Here is a 7,950-nt window from a genome sequence, read left to right as displayed (position 1 = left end):
ACGCTGCAAGCCTCGCGGGTGTACTGTCTGCTGTTGGGCACCAGGCCCCGGGCCCCTCTGCCTGCTGGACCTCCGTGGCCGTACAGCCTGCCCGCTCTGGACTTGACAGCTGCTCAGGCAGCTTCTCCCCTTAACATGGCAGTGCCCTGCCACAGTCAGCTATGGCTGGGCATTTCCACACCCCCACTCCTCCCATTTCCACAGCTCTGCTCTTGTCTCTTTACAGTGTTGCGTCTGCCTGTTGCATGAGCTGGTCTTGCCAGGCACTTACAACAGATACGTTCAGTGTAGAGCACAGGTCCTCACCTGCTGACACCGCAGAGAGGAGAGCAATAGCTGAGGTGGATGGAGCAGGGCTGCTGTCTCAGAAATAGCACTGCAGTCTGCGTTGCTGTCTGTGGGTTTCTCTTGCTGGACTGAACACCAGGCTGCAGTCAGCAGTCCACTTCCTATCTCTCAGGACCTTTTGTACCACAGATGGACACACAGTTCCCACTGTCCAAACAGGAGCCACAGATCTGGGGGGCAGATTGCATTCCCACTCTCTTGCCTCCTTTCAAGTCTATCAGGTGAAGGCTCTCCCCACTACCCCACCCCTGCCCCTCTTTCTCATGCTTACCAGGGATGGGGTAGATGAAGATTAGGCCTATGAGAAGTGGCTAGCATTCGCTTCAGATTCAGCTGATTCGTGGAACAGTGATTCAATTTGGTGATTTCAGATCACTGTCCTGAATTGATTCAGCTGAATCTCCGAATCACCCAGGCCCATCCCCCACCCGCTGTCCCAGCCCAGCAATGGCTGCCCCACCTGCCCCAGCTCCCAGCACTTGGGGGGGAAAAAGCCCCAACTCACTGGGTGTTGCCGGGTGAGGGAGAGATCCCTGCTCCCCCCTACTGCCCCGTGCTGTGTGGGGGGATCTGCAGAAGCCCCCCGACACCCTCCCCAGCTGTCCCAGCCCCCTGTCCCCCATGGCTGCCCCATCTGCCCCAGCTCCATCCCTTTAAGGAAAAAAAAACCCCAAACCCCAGCTCACTGGTTCCTGCCCAGCAGGGGGTGATCCTTGCTTCCCCCCTGCGCCCTGTGGGGAGCTCTTCCACGACCCCCCGAAGCCCCGAGGCCGCTGCAGGAGCTGGTGAGTTCTGGGGGTTTTTCCTTGTTTTTTTCTTAAAGGGCTGGAGCTGGGGTGGGTGGGCAGCCATGGGGGGGCTGGGACAGCGGGGGGGCAGGAGTCAGGGAGATCATGCAGCGCCCCCCATGCAGCATGGGGCAGCGGGCAGCAGCAGGGATTGCCCCCGCCCCCACCCAGCAGCACCCAGTGCGTGGGGGCTTTTTTTTAAACCACCAGGAGCTGGGGCAGGCAGGGCAGCCATGGCGGGGCTGAGGGATGGGCAGGGGCTGGGGGGACAGGTGGGGGATGGAGCCTGGCAGGAGTCTCCCATGGTCCCCTCCCCACTTCTCCAGTCCCCTCCTCCCCTACCTCCTCCTTACCAGCTCCAAGTCTGGCTCCAGTCCCACCTTCTTGCTGCAGCAAGTTGGGAATGCCCATATTGTTGAAGCTCCCCAAATCGTTTCCAAAGATTCAGAGAGCTTTGAATTGATTCAGACTGTTTTAGTGATCCCTTGATTCAATTCAGATTTGGAGATTTGGCCACCAAATGTGGCCGATTCGCCTCTAAATCAAATCACAGCCCAAAGCTTCATACAGCCCTAATGAAGATGGTGAGGCTGATAGCTGTGCAAGGTATGTCTGTATAGGTTCAGAGCAACAGGGGATGACAGTACAAAGCAAGGGCAGAAAAGGCATCGTAGAAGAGCCAAGAGTGGTCATGCATGTCTGTCTCTCCTAAAAATCTTCCCTGAACTTGTGGGGACACTGGTTGGCCTGTTTCTATAGATACTCCACAAGAATCTGTGCATAAGTATATTTCTTGTGTTCATTTCCCTTGCACGCCCAAGAGATTGTCCTTTTAAATCCTGCCTTTTAATCAGCCTTGCTGGCTCTTTTCTTCTGCTGAGCCAACAACTCCCACTGGCTCCTCCTCCTTTCTGTCAAATGAGAGGGAGATACATGGGGACAGGAGAATAAGGAACAGCTGAAGGGTTTGTACTCTCAGAGAGACGGCATGTGTCTACACATGCATGCCCATCCTGCATAGTAAAAATTTGATACCTGCATCATGCAGGTATCAAATTTACACCCAATCAGTTACTGCTTAAAGACGCACTTGCAGTTGCCTCGCTGCACAATAACACTGTGTGTGTGGACTGATTTGGGACTAACTTTAGGCCCAAGACAGTCCACAGACAGTGTTACTGCATTTTAACGATTGCGTGTGTAGATGCCAGCCTAAAAACTGCTTGCTCTGCAGTAAGTTACTGTACAGTAAATGCATGTGTAGATGTGCCCACTGTTCTCTACCCATTTAATCCAGTTGCTAGTAGAGGGATTTTCAGCCAGGTGCTAGAGCACGCTGGGGTTTATTAAATCCTCTTAAGGGTGCCACACAATTTCATAAGACCATAGGAAAGCAGAGCTGGGAAGGACCTCACAAGGTCATTGAGTCCAGCCCCCTGCTCAAGGCATGATCATTCCTGATTACACCATCCCAGCTAAAAAGCTGTCCAACCTGCTTTTGGACATTTCCAGGTAGGGAGAGCATCCCTAAGCAGCCTGTTCCAGTGCTTGACTACCCTCATGGAGAGGAAGCTCTTCTTCATCTCTAACCTTAATTTCTTCTGCTGCAGCTTGAGGCCATTGCTCCTAGTCCTGTCCCCTACAGCCACAGATGTCCTCTCTCTAATCATCTTCTTTATAATCACCCTTCAATATATTTAAAGAATGTTATTAAATATCCCTCTCCCCTGCCCCCCACCCCCCGCCCCGTTTTCTCTTCTCTAGGCTATACAAACCTATTTCTGTCAGCCTTTCCTTGCACTGGCCACTTTCCAAACTATCTCCTCCACGTGCTTCTTGAAATCTGGAGCCTGAAACTATACACAGTACTCCAGGTGAGGCCTCACCAGTGCTGAACAGAGTAGAAGAATCATTTTCCTTAATTTGCAAGTAACAGTCCTGTTAATACAACCCAGGATGCTGTTGGCTTCTTTTTTGCAACAGGAGCACACCGTCGGCTCATATTTAGTTTATGGTCCACCATAACCTGCAGGACCTAGTTGCACTGCTGGACCCCAGCCAGGCACTCCCCAGTCTGCATTTGTGCATGCGGTCGTTCTGTCCCAAGCATAGGGCTTTCCATTTGTCCTTGTTGAATCTCGTCTTGTTGAATGCTGACCATTTCTTCAGTCTCTCTTGGTTGTTCTGAATCCTAACCCTGCCCTCCAGAGTGTCCACAGTTCCACCAAGTTGGTGTCATCTCAAACTTGTAAGCGTGCTCTTGATCCCATCATCCAAGGCATTTTGACCAAGGACAATCCCTTGGAGAACCCCAAATTTCTCTGCAACTAAACTTTGAGCCGTGGGGGACTACTCACTGAGAATATCTACATGAAATGCTATGTTGCTGTAATGGGACTGAAATGGGCAGCATAAGGGCTGAAGGACAGAAACTCAAGTGGCATTAGGAGGATGGAATTTCTCATTAGCCCAAAGAGCAAACACTTGTGAGAGCAGGTGACTCACCTGACTTGGATATGGCAGCAACCACGGTTAGATAAGGTCAGACCTCGGAGGTGGAAGCAGGGATCGGAGATGGGAGCTGCACGAGAGGAGCATCCACTGGGGAAATCTCTGCAGGGGGCTGAGACCTCCAGAGAGAGCGTGACTGCCTGGGGCCCCAGACAGGAGCAAGAGGCCTCTGGAGCAGCGGAGTGAGGGTCCCTGGGTTGGGAACCGCTTTGACGGGGCTTACTAACACTGGACAGAGAGGATTTTGCTTGCTGAACATGACAATTTATCTTCCGTTTGCTGAGCTGCCTGAGGAGGGTGCCTGTGTTAAAGCAACAGCTTATTTGTTTTTTCCTTGTCTTGATGATTTGCTTGAGGGCTCACATCAAGCGTAGAATATGCTTACCTGGCAAAGGAAACCCCGTGACTACGGAGGTGGTCTTCCCAGTTGCTCCCCGTGAAGACCATTCTCCTGGCACAGAGATAGTACCTCCTAAGGTGATATATAGTAAATCTCCCACTTAGGTACTGGAGTGGGAAGGTCTTGGCTTTAAGCCCACTTAATGGAAATGGGAAACTCCTCCCTGACTTTCCCCTGGTGCCTTACAGCTGAGGGCAAGCAAAACTCGGGGGCATCTGAACCCCAAGCCTCTGGGCTTGTGTCTGCAAGTAGGATGCCTGCCAAAGGTTTTGGGAACACCTGAAGCCCCAGATGTGGGTGGAGGATGTTTGCCAGTAGTAGGGCCACTTATGGCTCTGGACTCTTGGATTTGGAATTTGGTTGGGCTAGTTTGGCCTGGGATACATATATATATATTTTTGTAAAAAGGTTTACCTAGTGTGGGGGGAGTTTAGTTAAGGCACTAGCCTGTTTTTATGTTACGATTTGCTACCTGTAGACTGCATTGTGATTATCAGGGGAGGAAGGAAGTCATAGAGTGCCAGACAGGAACATCAGGAAGCCCTGCCAGGGGGCAGGGACATGGGACACAGAGGGGCTAATGTGCTAAAGTGCCAAACCCAGAGGGAGAGAGAGAGAGAGAGAGAATGGCTGGTGTCTGATGTGGTGAACCTAGGCTGAAAGGGTCCCAGCCAGAGGAAAGGGGCCAAGACTGGGAAGGTTAAAGCCCCAAGAAGGCTGTGGAGGCCTGAAATAATAACTAGTAACACCGGAGAGGCATTGGCATGGCTGTAGGAGAGGTTGGAGACCATAAAACCACCTCTTAAAGCACCTGGTGTCAGGAAACACTGAGAAATTGAGATAGACTGGAGAGTGAACAAGGGATTACCCCTCTAGCCCTCCCTGAGATCTTGAGCAGCCTCCAGATCTTTTCCTTTTCAAGCAACATGAAAGGCATGGCAGGGGAGGCGCACTGAAGGGTCCAAGGAACCGGAGGAGGCAGGACTCTGGAGGTCACCAGAGGGGCTACCACACTGCTCCATCCCACCCGCTCACAAGGAGGTATTATTGGGGCACCAGGCCTGGGTGCTGACTGTGGAGTGGGGAGCGTAAAGGTAGTGGCAGCTGTGATAGTGGACTGGTCACAACCACACTGCCATGCAGTACAGCACTTTACCCCATACACAGTGTGCTTGTATGGACCTGTGTACAGAAGAGCAGAGTCACCCCGGAGCAGCTATAGGAGGGTCTGGTGTGCTAGGTTGAGCATGGATCTCGTTCCTCTACTCTGGGAGGTTTCATAGTTTCATAGTAGTTAGGAGTCAGAAGGGACCTGAATAGAGCATCTAGTCTGACCCCCCACCACGGGCCGGAGCACACGCTGGGATCACATGACCCCAGACAGGTGTTCATCCAACCTCTTTTGAATTTGCCCAAGGCAGAAGTGAGGACCACTTCTCTAGGAAGTTGGTTCCAGATCCTAGCCGCCCTGTAACAGTCCTGGCTGCAACTCTGTTACTTAGAAAAAGTAACAGCTGAGGAGGAGCAGCACAGTGGGGAAAGAGGAAATACCTAACCCCTAGATTGAGCCAGCGTGTTTCTTCCTGCGGGTATAGGCACTAATAATCTCTTCCTCTCCAGAAATTATTAAAGATCAAAGTCGTGGCAGGCGGGAATTGTGGGAAAAGCCAGTCCCAAGGGCAGACACGCTGACACACCCTGACAGTGAAATAGTGCCTCCTAATCTCTAACCTGAACCTATTCTCCAGCAGCTTCTGGCCATTGTTCCTCGTCACCCCAGGTGCTGCAGGGGGGAATAGGGCCCTTCTTGTTTGCTGCTGATTTCCCCTAATGAGTTTGTAGGCAGTCACCAAATCCTCACTCAGCCTCCGCTTGCTGAGGCTGTACAGGTTCAGGTCCCTCAGCCTTTCCTCATAGGGCCTGCCCTGTTGCCCTCCAACCAAGCGGGCAGCCCTCCTCTGAACCCTCTCAAGGCAGGCCACATCTTTCTTAAAGTGCAGTGCCCAGAACTCGACGCAGTACTCCAATTGAGGCCGGACCAATGTCACCTAGAGGGGGAGGATCATCTCTCTGGACCATCTTCAGATGCACCTTTGGATGCACGACAAGGTGCAGTTGGCTTTGCTGGCTGCGGTCTGGCATTGGTGTCTATGTTCATCCTGGAGTCAATAATGACTCCAAGATCCCTTTCCACCTCTGTGCTCACAAGGGGGGAGCTCCCCAGCCTGTATGTGTGCTGTGGATTCCTTCTCCCCAGGCGCAGCACCTTGCATTTATCTACGTTGAACCCCATCCTATTACCATCCACCCACTTCTGTATCTGTCTAAGTCTACTTGCGGCCTCTCTGCCTTTGAGCATGCCTACCTCTCCCCACATCTTGGTGTCATCCAAGGCAAACTTGGACAACGTGTTTTCCATCCCCTCGTCCAAGTCACTGATGAAGATGTTGAACAGTGTAGGCCCCAGGACTGAGCCCTGGGGGTCCCCACTGTTCACATCCCGCCAGGTCAAGTACGACCCGTCTACCACTATTCTCTGGGTGAGACCCATCAGCCAATTTTTGACCCATCCAACTGTGTAGGCATCAATGTCACAGTCGGTCAGTTTGTTAATGAGAATGGGGTGAGAGACAGTGTCAAAGGCCTTCTTAAAGTCCAGAAAGACTACCTCCATGGCGACACCATCATCCAAGGATTTGGTTACCTGGTCATCAAAGGCTATCAGGTTGGTCAGGCAGGACCTGCCTCTGATGAACCCATGTTGATTTCCCCTGGGCATGATCTCCCCTGCTGGCCCCACACAGATGTGATCCTTGATAATTTTTTCAAGGATTTTCCCCAAGACTGATGTGAGGCTTATGGGCCTATAGTTTCCCAGGTCCTCCTTCCTTCCTTTCTTATAAACGGGGACCACATTAGCTAGTTTTCAATCTCCGGGCACCTGACCTGTGGACCATGATTGCTCGTACAGCCAGGCCAGAGGCACAGCAATGACCCCCACCAGCTCCCTCAACACCCGTGGGTGGAGGGCATCAGGGCCCGCAGATTTAAACACATCCAGCCCTTCCAGAAGATCCCCCACCATCCCCAAGCATAACCCACCTGATTTCCTGTGGGGCTGTAGCTCAGTGAGCCTCATCCCCCTTTCCCCTCCACCCCCTTCTCCCACAGCCCCAGTCTGCCCCTGTTTGTTTCTCTAGCCCCCCTGTTCTTTTGTTTTTCCTCAGATGCCCCCACAGAACTTCCTGCAGCCCCCACTACGGGGACAGGTCCCAGCCAACCCCCCAAGAGGCCACATGCTCCCAGGTCAAGGGCAGTGGGAAGGTTCCTCTTCAGCCTCCTTCACAGCTGGGGGTGGGAAGGACAAAGGCCCTGTCCCAAGCCTACACCACCAGTGCCTGAGGGGACCAGTTGCACTGCACCAGCCAGCGCACTCACTCAGCCTGGCCCTGGCCCTGGCTCTGTCTCCACTAAGGTGACCCCCCAGCAGGGGAACTGCTGTTATGCACAAGCAGCTGTGGGACCACCCAAAGCCGGGAGGCCTAGACCCTCCACCGCCATCCCTTCCAGCTGAGGCAGGGGGACCCCCTTTCCGGCACCCACCCTCAGGCATGGGGTAAAGTACCAACTGCCCAAGTAGGAGAACCTGCACTTTGAGACCTGGGTGCAGGCCCTGGCTCAGGTGGTGGGGGTCCCCAAGATTGTGGCAGCCTCCTGCTTTCATGGCAAGAGGGTCTTTTTCCTTGTTTCAGAGGCTGCTGCACAAAAGGTGGTGGAGAGAGGGCTCATGGTGGAGGGCGAGTGTGCCCCACTTGAGTCCTCCAATGAGCCTAATTGGTGGCTGGAGTGGGGAGGCAGGGTCTTTTTCAGTCACCTCTTGGCCACCTTTTGCAAAGTGGCTAC

Source organism: Alligator mississippiensis, chromosome 11 (genome assembly GCF_030867095.1).
Source record: "Alligator mississippiensis isolate rAllMis1 chromosome 11, rAllMis1, whole genome shotgun sequence".
Lineage (NCBI taxonomy): Eukaryota > Metazoa > Chordata > Crocodylia > Alligatoridae > Alligator > Alligator mississippiensis.
This window is presented reverse-complemented; position numbering follows the sequence as displayed.